This window comes from Macrotis lagotis, chromosome X (assembly GCF_037893015.1).
Source record: "Macrotis lagotis isolate mMagLag1 chromosome X, bilby.v1.9.chrom.fasta, whole genome shotgun sequence".
Taxonomy (NCBI): Eukaryota; Metazoa; Chordata; class Mammalia; order Peramelemorphia; family Peramelidae; genus Macrotis; species Macrotis lagotis.
The window spans coordinates 157,718,282-157,735,749 of NC_133666.1; positions in this window are offsets into that span (position 1 = coordinate 157,718,282).

A 17,468-nucleotide genomic window follows, 5' to 3' on the forward strand; every position below is an offset into this window, starting at 1 on the left:
GATTCAAGTTGCCCAAATTAAGTCTGTACAGCATGTAATTGTTTCTATTACACCTACATATCTGATCAGCTGCCAAATCTTGTCATTTCTATGTTCACTGTATTATTCAAATCTATCCCTTTCTCTCTTCTCCCATGAAAATCTCTGTCCATCCTCATCTTTTCTCAAGGACATTATCTCAAGAGCCTTCTACTTAGTCACCCTGCCTCAAGATTCTTCACATTCAAGACTATATTCAATTACAAGATTCAAGGAGCCTAGGTAATGTGTGAATGACTCTTAATGTTAAATGAATGATAATATCTGTTACAACTTCTCATTTAGAAAAAACTAAAAATGGGTTTTTCTCTAGTATCTCCAATAAATTTCCTTTTTTAAAGCCAGTTTAACAACTGGCCTAGTTATTAAATACTCACTATGGTTTACCATGTCTATTTCCCTGTCAAGTCCCACTTTCTAATCTCTTCCTTCAGGCTGGGTTAAACCTCCTTAACCTTCTGCCTAGGACAACCCTTTAGTAGATCCATCTTCACTACTCAGTCAGAGAGAGGAATGCAGAATGAAAATCCAGAAAGACCTATGGAAGGGTGAATAGTAAAGGTATAAGTACTTTTATACATTTTATAAATTCTATAAATACAATTTTGTTATTCCACTCTAGAAGTACCATAAAGCATAATATTTATGTCAGAGATTTTCTTTTACTTATTTTTAGGGGTGGGGAGGGGGGAAGAGCTAGAACGGAGAAAAGACAAATGCCTGATAATTTAAAAAAATAATTTTAATAAATCAGTGAATAGTGCAAGAACGAGTTTCTTTGTTCATTAATCTGTTGATCCAGAAAAGGTTAACAACATTCTAATCAATGCCATTGTGCTAGATATTTATAAATATCTAAAATGCATGTAATTAAAGTTTTCAAATTATAGACAGGAAAATAATTTTAAATCATCTGAAATAAAATAAGGTACATATTATTCCTGTTGTCCCAACTGACAAGAGCTAGTCAAATAGATCTACTGAGATACCATCATGCCTCATATTATAATATGGATTTTTTCATTCCTTTCCTAGTGAAAAGAAAGTGGAATGCCATTCTGTGTTTAAGATGCTGCCTGCCAGAGATGCTGCTGAATTTCAATGGGATTTTGAAATCTGTCAACCAAAGACTGACATATAATAGAAAATGGCTATTTCCCTTGAGAGAGAAAAATGGCCTTGATGAGTTACAGTATTTTTTCAAATAAATGAAATAAGTTGAAATAAAAATTTAAGGCTGCTGGATCAATTGTACTTTGTGATTTAATGCAGTAGAAACTTGGTAGCAAAATGCAAGCTAGAAATAATGAAAATATTACTTGCTCATAAAATAGCTCATAGTAATAGTACTTTCTTAGTTTGAAATTATAATGAAGTGGTAAACCTTACTAAAATTTTTAGATATTTGTGATCATTAATACTGCACTTCAATTGAGCAATTCTCTTAGAATTAAAGATAGGATAAGGCATTAAGATCATTTCTGTGGTGTATATACAAATTTTTGGCTAATAATAATGATTTTGTCAGTTTAGGAGATTCCCAATGTAGGAATTCCCCGCACTAATGCTAATCACCAACTCTTCTATAACTTATAAAAGAGTTAATCCAGGCATTGAGTGACAATGGTCATACAGCTATTATGTGCCAAAGGCAGAACTTTAATGAGAGTCTTTCTGACTCCAAAGGAAGCATTCTTTAAACACATTTTCTCTGATACAGGTATTATTCTTGAAATTCTTAGTGATTATTTCATTTTCTTTTGATAATTCATTATTATTATCATTATTTTTTAAAATCATTCTTGTGTTGTTTGATGGAGTTCAAATAGTAATAGTTCTGAGATAAATCACTTTACCAATTTTTTAAATATTTAATGTTTTTCAGACTATTGCAACTGTGATCAAAAGGACTGCTTTTTTATAAATTAGCAAAATAATATAAGCTCATTTTCTGCAGGTTCCCTGAGAACATACTTGGTATAATTATGCTTGCAGACAGGACAGTGGGATAATATGTACCTCATACTATTTCAAAATTATCATTTCTTCTGTTATGTCTCTCTATCTTGAATTTTTTCATACTAGTCAGCTTCAAGATCACAATTAATTGATAAGGTAATATTCAATATGTTATTTTTTTAGTTTTTCCTGGATCACTGTTGTGTATGGGAGACTGTAACCAAAGGTTCATTCTGTGATAATACTCTGGTTCCTACAAAGTACTGGTTGAGTTCTTAAGGATATTTAGAGATCTGAAGATGAAGAAGACCATGACATTAGGGGAGGTGATGCCATGACAAGCACATGAATTGGATTTGAGTGAGAGGGTTCTATGCTAAGTCACCAGCATCACTTTCTCCTCTGTAACCATCTGGGTCCAGTGGGCAGATATGTATCAGCACAACTGGTGATGACTCTGGATGTGAGGCAATCAAGGTTAAGTGACTTGCCCAAGATCACACAGTTTATAAGTATCAAGTGAATGAGGCTGGATTCAAACTCCCATCCTCCTGACTCCAAGATCAGTGTTCTATCCCCTGGGTCACATCAGTTATGGAGCATGTGTACACTCATAGAAAACACATGTGCTCCATCAGCCAGCCCCACATCATCCATATGTGGAAACACTGATCATGGAAAATGGAGAAGTTTTAAATACCGTGGACAAGTTCACTTACCTGGGCAGTGTCTTTCCAGGTACATATTGATACATATTGACAATGAGGTTGACACTTGCAAGGCCAGAGCGAGCTCAGAGTTTGGTGTAAGTGAGAAGAGGTATTAGACTGACTATAAAAGTGAAGGTCTACAGAGCTGTTGTGTTGACCGCATTGCTATATGCCTGTGAAACTGGACAGTCTACCAGCACCATGTCAGGAAACTGAATCGCTTCCATTTAAATTGTGTTAGGAAGATCCTGAAGATCACCTGGCAGAAAAAGATACCAGACACTGAGGTCTTCCCTTGAACTAAACTGCCTAGTATTCCAATATTCCAACAGAGAATGCAACCAAAATGGGCTAGACACATTGTTAGAATGCCAGACATACACTTGCCAAAAAAAAACTATTTTATGGAGAACTCACACATGGCAAATGCTCACAAGGGGGGGGGGTGTCAAAAGAAGTGATACTAGGACACTCTAAAGGTCTCTCTTAAGAACTTTAGAAATGATTGTACAGCATGGGAAACACTAGACAGCCCAGCATGGCATTACCTCATTATTGAGTGTGCTGTGCTCTATGAGGAAGGCAGAATTGAAGCTCAAAGGAAACAGACATATGTAGGTTTAAAATACCCACCCCAAGTGTTCACATGGTCTATTTGTGGTAGAGCATTCTGACCTCATATTGGGCTGATCAGCCACAGTCGGACACACTGTAATTTGTCTCAAACATAGTGATGTTATTTTGGTCTTCTTCAATAACAAAGGACAAGAACCAACCATTTAGAGACTTATTTTGTCTTTTGAGAATTAGTGGTCTGATAATCCATGAAATAACATGGTTCTGATGTATAATTCTAGCAATTAAGTAATTACTTTCTAGAAATTCAAGTGATAAATGTTTATTGTCTAATTTCTACCATTCCCTTGCAAAATCTTCTTTGAATTTGTCCTTGTCAATATTTTGCTGGCCAAGATCATGTCACCCTTGGAGGGTCTTTTTGATTCAATTCTTGGATGTTTTATAGGCATTCTTCCAAAGATAAGTTTTAAGTATAATAAATCCAATAGTTTATCAGTTTTTACTTCCATTTGTCAAAATGATTTGCTTGCTCTAGAATATATTTTTGTAGGTTTTCTGCCTTTTTGTCATATGATCAAAGAAGGATTATCGATCTTCTGCATCCATTTTGGCAAGGAAATGTTGAATTTCCTTTAGCTATCATTCAGTAATAGCCCCATGTTTAGTTAAGATTTACTGGGATTTTGTTAGGATGTGTTCTAAATTTTAGAGCTTCCAAAGTATAAAAGTATCAGTTTTAATAAGACTGATATTTCATAAGTGTTTATTGTTTTAGTTATTGGATAGATGTTCCCCTTCAGACTGAAAAATGACTTTTCAAAATTCCATTCTAAGTATTCCCATCTCCTTTTCAAAATTACTCAAGACATCAGCACTGTTTTTGCCATTTGTTTCATTGTAGGTAGCAGATATAAGAATTTTGTTCAGTAGAAGTATTCAATGTCTTCAGATTCTTCAGGTTTTTTCCTTTTCAGATTAAGTGTTTTCATTGGGTGATACGTAAATACCATTTCATGAGATTAGGAAAGATATTATGATTGCCCTAAATTAAATTACAATACACTGTGTAATTTGTAGTTAAAATCGTCATTGGCAATAAATGGTATGAAGGCCTTGGCAGTGAGATGTTTCCAATGGTGTGATGATGGTATACTGGTGCACAATAAAAACAATCATATCTTCAGCCAACTGATTTGTGTTTCAGGGTTCTTTCCTGATTTTCACTGCTAAACTTAGTACTCCCAAGATACACTGAGTCTTTGGTTTTATATCACTTTGACTGGCATTCATTTTCTTTGCTCTTGCTCTCCCTTTGCCCTCTATAAATTTGGTGATAGATTGATCTTTGAAGTGATATTATTATTATTATTAATCAATTAGCAGATATTTCTTAAGTTCCTACTATGCTCTGGACAGGTAGCTAAGTGGCAAAGTGGTTAAAGCATTGGGCTAGAGTCAGGAGGTTCTTGGTTCAAATCTGACTTCAAACACTTGACACTTACTAATTGTGTGATCTTGAGTAAGTCATTTAACCCTGATTCCCTTGCATCCCAGCCATCTCCACTTGTCCTGATCCATATCTGCCCACTGGACCCAGATGGAGCTGGAGGAGAAAGTGAAGCTGGTGACTTAATAAAGTCTCACTCATTCAAATCCAATTCACATGCATGACATGGAATCACTTCCTTGATGTCATTATCCTCTTCCAGAATGGAGGACAAACATTATGCTCTGGACACTGCTAAATTCTAGGGATACAAAAAAAAAGATGTAAAAGTCAATCCTTACCTTTGAGGAGCTCAGAATTTAATGGGGAGACAAAATGCAAATACATACCAAGTAAGCCATATATAGGGATAATTAGGAAATAATTAAAAGGGAGAAAGCATGGAATTAAGAGGGTTTAGGGAGGGTTTCTAGTAGAAATGATTTTAGTTGGGAAGGAAGCCAGGGAGGTCATTATTGGTTTGTCCCTGTTACTGCATTCATATAAGTGAATCCCAGGGGAAACTCCAATTCTACCAATGAAGATCAGCAAAGGTTCTACAATTTAGGTCCTTAGAATCATATCTGATAGGTATCCTATGAGTATATGTTAGCTCTGTAATGTAATAATGCCCTAATCAATGTAGAGAAAGGAATTAAACTTACATTTTCTTACCTCTGAAGTAAGTTATATGCTAGAGTAATGTAATGATGATGTTGATAATAAAGCATTAGTATTTATATAGTGTTTTAAGGTTTGCAAAGTACTTAACAACTATTATCTGAGAGATAGGTGCTGTTATGAGGACATTAAGGCAGAGATTAGGCGACTTCATTAGACTGTAAGCTCCTTGAGGGCAAAAGACTGTCTTTTTATTAATTAAATCTCCAGCACTTAGCACAACCCCAAACACTCTGACATTCTAGCCATTGTGCCACCACCTGCCTCCCTATATCATGATGCCAATATTATAAGAATTTGGTCATATTTTACCATAACTTCACAGCTATTTTTTGAATTTTTATAAAAAAAGTTCCTTTTAACAATGTACTTGCCCTAATTCCTGCCTTGTTCAGAAGCATTTTTCATCATGAAAGGAAAACACAGAACATTAGATTTGCATAGGAGAACTGCTCTCTCTGCATGCTCTCTCTTATATAATTCACCAAAACAGTTTTTTCTAAGTTTCACTTTTTTAGGACAACTCAACATTAATGTCAAGTAATTCTGGTACAATATCAGACGTCAAGATCTCAAAATCTTTCAGTTCTATTTTAAAACTGACTATTTTGACAGTTCTAATTGTGGAATACAGAAATGCCAGCCAGGAAGCTGCCTCTCAAAAGACTACCTTACAGAACACACCTTATTAAATGTTAAACATGAACATTAGGAATATCATGCATTTTACATAGGATAGTCTGGTTTCAACATGATTTCCTCACTAGAGTCACTGGTCAGTCACTCCTTGCTACTGAATTGTTTAAATTATTCACCAGGCATTTTCTTGTCAAAATCAGTAAGTTAACTGAAGCAAACTGTCTGCAGGAAAGCCCTGTCACAACATATGAATTTATTTTTCTGAATTAAAGCCCAGTGATAATCAAGTATAGTAGTTTAAGAAAAGAAAATTAATTTCCCTCATTAAAAAAAGCTTATGATGAAGCTTTTATTCACTTCTGATGAGGCTCTGCTACATAGTAAAGTCAATAACAAGAACGAAAGACAAAAAAATTGAATTTTGTTCCCTATATGGACAGAATGTCATGGTTTCTAAAAAGATAAATTACAGAATTAATTGAAAAATCACAAGGATTGAAGAAAGTACTTTAATCTGGATAAATAAAATTGTCATAGCATCTTGTATTCTAAAAAGTGGCTAAACAGACATCATTAAAAAAAACAGATACCACTTAAACCTCCTTCACTTGTCACTGTACTTAAAAGGAAGACTATAATAAGATCTTTCATAGAAGGTTTCTATTACAACAAAGTGTGAATTAACAACTATATTGTAGTTTTTTTTTCAATATGCTCTCTTCCTGCTTCTTCTAGGGGGTAAAAATCCCATTTTACTCACAGTATGGATGCCATGAACTTAACCAGTGAGAAGGGAAGGACCTTCCTTCTCCTGATCCCTCTCTTTTACAATAGCTTCAAGAAATGGACCTAGGGGTATTTGTTTCTGTTCTGTGATACCTGTCTTCCTCTGTTTCATGTAACAGAGGTGATACTCATGAGAACCAGAAGTTCAAATGATGGCAGCCTCGAAACCAGGTTTGCAGGTTGGATAGGAAAGTCAACCAATTTGACATGAGAGCTCTGAGAAATCAGGGTGTGTGGGGCTTGAGCCCAGGTACACTTTGGACTTGGAACTTGTGATCTATGAGAAGACAGACAAGCTTTGAACTTAATCTTCTCCACAGAAACTAATATGATATAGTGAAGAAAAGTGTTTTGTCTTCCACATTGTTGGGGAAGCAAGTTTCTAAATTTATGATTATACTTTTTCTTTTTTCCTTCCTAATTTTTTCAATTATATGTATATATATATTTATATTCAATTTATTCCCCCTACTTTTCCCTACTCCTCCTTAAGAGAGCAAGGAATTTGATGTAGGCTATACATGCATAATCATGTATCACATGTTCCTATTATTGGTCATTTTGTGAAAGAAGAATCAGAACAAAAGGGGGAAAAAGAAAAATCAAATTTTTTTAAAGTGAAAATAGTATGCTTTGATTTGCATTTGGATGCCATAATACTCTTATTGTAGATGGCATTTTCCATCACAATTCTTTTAAAATTGTCTTTGATCACTGTATTGCTAAGAAGAGTTAAATCTATTATAAGTCATCATCACACAATGTTGCTGTTGCTGTATATAGTGGTCTCCTGTTCATTTCACTCTGCATCAATTCACTTCACTCTGCATCAATTCCAGGTTTTTCTGAAATATGCTTACTCATATGATTATATCTTTTGAATCAAAATCTAATATCATTGTTAGAAACAAATGTAACTGGGGACCAACCTCTACCTTTGCAGGAATACCATCTATGGAATCTAGAAGAACCATGTGCAGAGAACCTAGAAAACTATCTTTCCCCCAAATCCTCTCAATGGCACTGTTGTTGGGGGGTTGGTGTCATCAATTTAATATTAAGAGGCCTTGGGGGTGGCTAGGTGGTACAGTGGATAGAGCACCAGCCCTGGAGTTAGGAGTACCTGAGTTCAAATCTGGCCTCAGACACTTAATAAATTATCTAGCTGTGAGGCTTTGGGCAAGTTATTAACCCCATTTGCCTTGCAAAAACCTTAGAAAAAAGGCCTTGAATGGTGAAAGAATTCAAATACAGTCCTAGAATTTTAAAACTGCTCAAGATTTATTATATAAGACTATGGAGTGTGCAGATTAAAATCTTTTCTCTTCCTGGAGAAGCTGCAGAGAGAGAGAGAGAGAGAGAGAGAGAGAGAGAGAGAGAGAGAGAGAGAGCCATCCTTGCAAGGTGAAGGTAGGGTGAAGAAGAGAAAAAAGGAAAAGAACATTTCTCTTTCAGAGGACTTAAATACACTTCTGTAGTGGGTTAGACAAGGGTGGTGGTTAGAAATGATTTAACACCTGACTTCAGGTATTCTCCAATAGGCAAGCTTCATACTGGTCTTTCCTGTCCCAAAGTGTGTAAACTTTAAGTCAACATGTCATTTCCTGTCACACCAGCATAAGCTTGACCCATCAGTGGCCAAGATCAGGTAGACTGAAAACCAGAAGCTGGAGGAAGGGGAAGAGTCAGGGCCACTCACATCTTGATGAATTCTCATTTAACAATGGAACAATAGAAGATAGCATTTTTTCTAACTAGACAAATATTTCTTCTTTCTTCTTCTCAGACAGAATTTAACAGTGTAAAAAATTGCAAAATTTGCTTCCAATTACAGCATCATACAGTATTGTCCAAAACTCTCTACATCATATTCCCAAAGTTCCCTGAATCAGTATCACCCACCTGGATTATAAAGCCCACAAATGAACTGAATTTAATAATTAAGAGGAGTCCAAAGCAATCGACTTCTGAGGTAGACTGTTGTTCCAAAGACACCCAGGCCAAGAAGCAGCCAGCATCTGATGCAGACCACTGACCCAAGAAACCAAATATGGACTGAGGTTTACAGTTATACCATCTATGAATGAAGATATTTCTTTCTCTTTGATAGTATTTGCCTAGTTTCAATGATTCATAGAAATAGCAGTTTTTTTCTAAATATTTTTAAGCTTTAGTAGTTAATGTAGTTAATGATAAGTTTTTACTATTTAAGGATAAATTACTGGGACTATAATTTGTTTTGAGTTCTGATTACCAGGATGGTTGTTTGACTTGACATAAAACCAATAGTAAAGAATGGCATGTATGGCAGTCTCAGGACTGCTAAGGTAGATGTTTATGCCTCAGAAAATGGAGGACAATCTGGGACATGGTCTAAGTAGGATCCCTTTGAATCTATTTCCCTGTTATGCTATTTCCTTTCTGGAAAAGGAAAATTTCCTACCTGCGAGTCTTGAGCCTTGCCTTTAATATCCTATAACCACATAAGCCTCAAACCTGGAATCAGTCTGAGTTAAGGGAGTATTTTTCCCATCATATGACAACTATGCCCTTCTTTTTCCTTTTTTTTAAGCAAATTTCTATAATGCAATAATTTTGTGAATCTATATCAAATCTTTTAGGTACTTGACAAATCAAAATTTCAAAAATCATCTGTTTTTAAGGGTCTCTGTCCTTACTGACCAAAAGGAGATAATTTCAATCAAGAATTATGATTTTTATACTGTTTAATATACAGAAAGGCTCGGGTCTAGGAAAACAGTGAAAAACAAAGTAGCAAAGAGTAATTTATTTTAATCATGACAGGTCCCATATTTTTCCCTAAATTGTGCTTGCTTGTGTTAAGTGAAGAATATAACTTGTATTTATACTTAGCTCCAAAACTAGACAATCAATCCAGTCATTCCCACAGGACTCCTACTTGGATGGTCACAAGTGATGTAATCATTGTATGGTGGGTTTGTCTTGAGAAGATCACTCGGGCCTAGAATCTGATTGTTATATGGTCTACCTTTCCACTTATGCTTATATATAAAATATCAGGCTCCACAACAGCAAAGTGAAGCTCCAAAGAATAGAATAATCCCATGATTTGCAAATTGATTCCTTGAAAAGAAAGTAATTAATAAACCATTACCTGCCTTAATGGTACTCTGTCTCTGGCCTGTTTTATCATGACCAGGTTAGAAACAGCTCAGTTAAAAACTAGATTAATAGTAGATACATACAAACATACATACACAAACATATATGTATATATGTACACATATATAATATGAAATTAATTCATTTTCTATAATGAATTTAAGGATAATATATTTTTTCTGTTTATCTATTTTAACTATGTGTACTTTTTTTGTTGTTTTATCTGAGACTATGATTGTTATCCCTACTTTTTTTTAAAATTCTCCTGAACTTTAATAGATTTAGCACTGACAGATCTGTTCTTCAGAAGGCAACTAACTACATCTCCCATGATTTTTTTTTAGGTTTTTGAAAGGCAAATGGGGTTAAGTGGCTTGCCCAAGGCCACACAGTTAGGCAATTATTAAGTGTCTGAGACCAGATTTGAACCCAGGTACTCCTGACTCCAGGGACAGTGCTTTATCCACTGTGCCACCTAGCCGCCTCATCTCCCATGATTCTAAGAGTAACTCTGATAACTGTGCTTAGCATGGTACCTCCACTGCTATCAACTTGAGATCCATTGTGTTCTTTCCCAATATTAATCACCAATTAATATCACTTCAATATAATATTGGCTCTCTATTGTTTACTTAATCAGTTCATTTCTCCTCTTTTTCAATTAATCATTTAAAACCAATTAGCTTTTACAATAGGGTATTTCTTGGTAAGTTTCATATATATATATATATATATATATATATATATATATATATATATATATATATAAAATCCCCCCCCCCCAAAATCAAACTCTCCCTTCCACTACCTTGGTCCTTTATATGAGTGAATTCAAACTTAAAGTTATTACTATAATGCATCTGCCTCCATGAAGTTCACTTTTGAATTAGGCAATAGCTAATAGATGGAATCATTCCCTTGCTTGAAGGTCACAGCATTTTAATATCAATCTTCATTTGGTCTAGGTTAAGCAGTCCATTCTTCAAAATTATGTAAATAAATTAGGCTTAAATACCAACAAAATCTGGTATGGACTTCAGTTCCTACATTGAAGATAGTGGCATACTTTCCAGATCTTTCAATAATCAGAATATCATTGGCATTTCTGATCTCCTTCACCTAAGGCAGGAAAGAATAGATAGGAAAAAAGATGGGAAAATAGCCACACCATCTTCACAGTCATGTACCAGGCCTGGTAGAGAGAATAGATTGTTGATTGACATTCCCTCTCTCTGCCTGTCTATCTCTCTCTCACTTTTTCCTCCCTTTTCTCATCTGGAAACCCTAGAGTGTAATATTCCTCAATTACCACCAGGAGAAAGAGAGATAATTTGGCTACTTAATGCTTTTTGTACAGTTCTTGGTCAACAGTCAAAGAAAATTATTTTCTTCACTAATGAGTCAGTCAATCAACAAACATTTATTAAGTACCTACAATGTATTAAGCATCATAGTACACATTAAGAATACAAAAAGAAGCAAAATATTGCCTTCAAGGAGTTTATACTCTAATGGAGGATAAAGCAAGTAAATAAATGTGTATACACAAGCGAAATACAGAATAGAAAAAATTTAAAAGAGCATTGGACTAAAATTAAGAGGTGTTAGGAAACCCTTCTTTTAGAAGAATTTAAAATAAAATTGAAAGAAACCAATAGTTGGTGATGAGAAGAGAGGATTCCAAGCATATGGGATGGCTAGAGAAAATGTCTAGAGCTGGCATAGTATGCAGACAGAAAACAACCAAAGAATACCTATTTATTCTATGAAGTGAAGAGCCAGACTTCTCCATTCCAAGTCATTACAAAGTAGGCTAATCAAATATTCATCTTAGTCCCCTGCAGTCTCCCAGGAATAGGTCCCATTATAAAGTTTTCTATCACTTCTGTTTAATTTCTTTCAGTTGCTCAAATTCTCTTGATCTTCATGTTTGTATTAGGAAATCTATGCTAGGTTCTACTCTTTTCACCAGGAAGGCTTGGAAACATTTTGTTCTATTAAAGATCCAATTTTTCCTTTTTATTACTATATAGAGTTTTGCAGGCAAATGTATTCTTAGCTGAAAGTTTTTATTTTCCCTATCCCCTTGCCTTTAGAATATTTACCAAAATTTTCTCTTTTATACTTGGAGCATTGTCTTGTATGATCTTGACATTTCTTTGGTCCTAGAATCTTAATGTTTGTATCTTTTTTTATTTGATTTGAAGGATGTAGATTTTGACATCTCTGGGTCATAGGTTTCAGTTTGAGATCTCTCTCAGTAAATAATTTGTATATTCTTTGTATTCCAGTTCTAAAAGATGTGGGAAATTTTCTTTTATAATTTCTTGAAAATCTATTCAAGTTTCTGTGTAGTCATAGTTTTCAGGGAATATGATGTTTCTTAAACTGTTTCTCTCTAACTTCTTTTCCAAATCAGTTGTTATTTATAGTAGATATTTCACATATTTTTGCAATTTTATTTTGCAATCTTTTCTTTTGTTCTAATATTTCTTGTCATATAAAGTCACTGAACTCTCATTATGCCATTTTATTTTTTCAGAAAGTCCACTACTTGGTTAAAGTTTCTACAGTTTGTTCTGTCATTTATTCCAAATTTACTCTTTCCAAATTTTCATTCAGAGCTCCTATTTCAATTATAATTACATGGATTAAATCTCATTAATTAAATCTCATTAATTCATTTTTTTAAAGTTTTTGCAAGGCAGATGGGGTTAAGTGGCTTGCCCAAGGCCACACAGCTAGGTAATTATTAAGTGTCTGAGACCGGATTTGGATTTGAACCCAGGTACTCCTGACTCCAGGGCCAGTGCTTTATCCAATGCGAAACCTAGCCACCCCTTTAATTCATTTCTTAAAGTCATTCTTATAATTGTCGCCAAGGTATTTTTCCTCTGTGCCTCTATTTGTACTCAATGTTAAATAACTCTCTTTGTGTGGACTTACCTCTTGGGCTCCTCATAGTATTTTTAAATTATGTTTGTTGTTCTCTTGTGCTCACTCTTTTTTTTCCTGACACCTTCTCCTAACACTTGCATACTTCAGTTAAATTTAAGATTTATGCTATCTTCTCCCACTAGCTTCTGGAATAGACTGGTAGAAAAACTTAACTATTTCTCTTTGTCTTTATCATTTTCTATCTGAAGTTCTCTTCATATATTTACTGAAGTGTAGGTCACACAGAGGCTCCCCTAACCCCCTGCATGTTATCATCTTAACTGGAAATGTAAGGTTAATTCACAATATGAGATATTCACATTTTTCTTGAGCTGATGATGAAGGGCAAAGTTCAGATGTTTTTACCATACTACTCTTTCAAGTTGAGTAGTAGTTGAGAATTTGGAATATAAGGGGCAACACAACATGGATCATAGGATTTAAAGTTCTTCTAAGGAAGATCATCTAATACAACTCCTCATTTTATAAAAAAGGAACCGGAAGATCAAAAGAGAGAAGTGGTTTTCTCAAAGTTATATAGGTTCTAAATGGCAGTGCTACAATTAAAATCTGAATTTTCTGATTCTAAATTAATTACTTTCTTAATTACATACAGAAATTTCTCATTGAGGATTAAAATAATTGTCTGCATTTTACTTTCATCAGCATTCCCTAATAGTATCCCCCTTTTTTAATGGAAGTTTAAAGTTTTGCTGATAAGCAGAATACTTTATCCTAGAAAATCAGTATTAAAAATTACAACTGTTTAATTTTAAACTATTTAACTATCACTATTGTCCTTTATAAAAGACATGTATAATACATTTTAATTAAAAATCATGACTAGTAATTCTCCTTACTGAATGATTTCATTATACCTAAGGAAACAGCAAGCCATAGAACAATGTTACCTAAAGTTAACCAAATGAAAAAAAGTACTTCCGCACATTAACCCCTCCAACCATACAATGGGGTTATTCTCTTTTCAAATGCAGTTTCACCTGAAGGTAAACTTATTTCTATTAATCTTTACTTTCCCACTTTTCAAGAAATAAGTTTCCCTTTTTTCATGGATGATTTGAAATTGCTTGCCGGTATCAGTTATGTTGTTATTAATTAGTTAAAGGTATAAATTGCGTACAATGCAATTGCTTATTCATACATAACTTAAAAAAGCAGAGACTAAGTAGTTATTAGAAGAGTTCTTCTAGCAAATTAAATACTCTAACTTCATAAATTAACAAATATTGGTTTTCTTTTTTCTTTTAATTGCAAACAAGAATTATAATATTGAAAGAAGTCTGGATTTAAATAAGAACAATTAAAAGTTACGTACATCTTAAAAATACAATAGAATTTGTTGAATTTTATAGAAACTAGAAATAAAATTATTTACAAAAATCAAAATATTCCAGAAGCAGCTACATGGGGCAGTAGATAGACCACCAGCCTTGTAGTCAGGAGGACCTAAGTTCAAATCCAACCTCAGATACTTAATTATTACCTGGCTGTAAGACTTTAGGCAAGTCACTTAACCCCATTACCTTGCAAAAGCAAAAAAAAAAAAAAAAAGGTAAATTGTTCCATTATAATCTCAAGCAGAAATTTATTTATACTCTGTAAATATCTCCAAAGGAATTATGCACCAGAAATACAGTAAATAAAACAAAACCCATGAGATAACAAGAAAGAACAACTTGAAGGGTAAAAGTATAATAATTAGAGGGCCGGAGCCAAGATGGCAACAAGAAGTGATCCAGTCTTAGGCACTCTGTGATAAAACTTGAAACTAAGGACTCTAACTAAACGTTCCAGAGACAGAACCCACAAAGGGACTCATTGAGGCAGTTCTCCCACTCAAGGCAACCTGGAAAAGAGCAGAAAGGCTCTGCTCCCCGGGGTCAGAGGGGCAGCCCCCCAGAGGGGTGGCCCACCAGAGCAACAGAACTTCAGCCTCCCGGAGGCAGCCCCAGGATTCTTGGGAGCCTCGGCTCACAGCAGCAGGGGAGTCTCCTGAGCTGCACCTCAGGGAGCACTGGGCACAAAGTGGGGGAACAGCGGGGACCTCTGCAAGAGTGAGCACGTGGAGCCCAGCCCTCAGGACACACAGCAAGCAGCATGGTCTTTCCACAGCCCAGAGCCAGAAACAGAAGCAGGCAGAGCCTGTAAGCAGGAGCCCCCAGGGCAGGAGCCCATTGAGCTGAGGGAGGGGAGTGAAGAGAGAGAGAGACTGCCGAGCTCTGTCCTCTGCCCCTGGAACAGGACTCTGGGGCTCTGAACACATTCAGATCCTGATCGCAGTCTAGGCTCCCCCCATAGAACCGCAGGGCCCCCCCCCACCTCAGCCCCGTGGCAGAGGGGGGCGCTTCTGGTCATTCACAGACCAGGAGGGAGGACAGAGCCTCACACACTGAGACCCTTGTGGGAGTGTCCCAAAAGCTCAGGAAGCACCCCAAAACCAGGCCCAGGCTGGGAAAATGAGCAAGCAAAGATACAAGAGGAAGACCATTGAGAAATATTTTGCAAATGAGCCCAAGAAGGATCAAAATACTCAGTCTGAAGATGAGGAAGCACAAGCTCCTGCATCTAAAGACTCCAAGAAAAACTGAAATTGGGCTCAGGCTATGACAGAGCTCAAAAAAGATTTTGAAAATCAAATGAGGGAGTTGGAAGAAAAACTGGGAAAAGAAAGGAGAGAAATGCAGGAAAAACATGAAAATGAAGTCAGCAGCTTAGTCAAGGAAATCCAACAAAAATGCTGAAGAAAATAGCATGCTAAAAACCACCTTAGGTCAAATGGATAAAACAGTTCAAAAAGTTATTGAGGAGAAGAATGCCTTAAAAAGCAAAATTGGCCAGACGGAAAAAGAGATAAGAAAACTCTCTGAGGAGAACAAATCCTTCAGACAAAGAACAGAATTCAGGGAGATTGATGAATTTAACAGAAATCAGGAATCAATACTTCAAAAGCAAAAAAAATGAAAAATTAGAAAAAAATGTGAAATAACTCATTAAAAAAACAACTGATATGGAAAACAGACTTAGGAAAGATAATTTAAAAATCATTGGAATACCTGAAAGTCATGATCAGGAAAAGAGCCTTGACATCATTTTCAAAGAATTACTACAGGAAAATTGCCCTGATATTCTAGAAGCAGAGGGCAAAATAGAAATGGAGAGAATCCATCGATCCCCCCAGAAAGAGATCCCAAAAAACCAACCCCTAGGAATATTATAGCCAAGTTCCAGAACTCCCAAGTCAAAGAGAAAATATTACAAGCAGCCAGAAGGACACACTTCAAATATTGTGGAGCTGCAGTCAGGATCACACAGGACTTAGCAGCAACTACAATGGAAGCTCATAGGGCTTGGAATACAATATACCAGAAGGCAAAAGAGCTTAGAATGCAGCCAAGAATGAACTACCCAGCAAGGCTGAATGTCCTCTTCCAGGGAAAAAGATGGACTTTCAATGAACCAGGGGAATTTCAAAGGTTCCTTTTGGAATGGCCAGAGCTGAACAGAAGGTTTGATCTTCAGATACCAGAATCAGGCGAAGCATGGAGATTGGAGGAAAGGGGGAAAATATAAGGGACTTAATGATGATGAACTGCATGTATTCCTGCATAGAAAAATGACACTGATAAAACTCATATGAACCTTCTCAGTTAATAGAGCAGGTAGAGGGAGCTTTTATAGTTGAAGCACAGGAGAAAGCTGAATTCGAAGATAAAATATGGTGTAAAAATGGAGTCAATAGAAAAAAAGGGAAATGTAATGGGAGAAAGAAAAAGGAGAGGGGGGAATAGGTCAAGATATTTCATATAATAAGATTTTTTTATTACAATGAGCTATTGCAATGGTATGGAAGGGGGAGGCAAGGGGGAATGAGGGAACCTTTGCTCTCATCAGAGGTGACTAGGAGAGGAAACAGCATATATACTCAATGGGGTATAGGCATGTGGAGTAAGAAGGAGGAGGGGAGCAGAGGGAAGGGGTGGGGATGTGAATAAAGGAGGATAGGATGGACCATGGGGGGAGAGTGGTCAGATATAACACATTTCTTTTTTACTTCTTGCAAGGGGCTGGGATTGGAAGGCCTGTCCAGGACCATAGGGCCAGGTGGATTCTGGGCCTAAGGGGTGGTATGGGGGCTCAGGGCTTCTTGGCCCCAGGACCAGGGATCTGTCTGCTGCGCCACTCAGCGACCCTACAACAGAGTCAGAGTGAAAGGAGAGAGAAAATATAGTACATGGTAGTGGAGAAATAAGAAAGGAGGGAGTTGCGATCAGCAATGGCAAGGTTGGAAAAATATGGAAGCAACTTTTGCGATGGACTTACCATAAAGAATGCGATCCACCCATGACAGAGTTGTTGGTGTTGGAACCAAGACTGAAGCACATTTTTTACTATTATTATTTGGGGGAGGGTGCAGGGCAAATGGGGCTGGGTGACCTGCCTGGGGCCACATAGCAGGGTGATCTTTGGGTGTCTGGGGCCAGATTTAG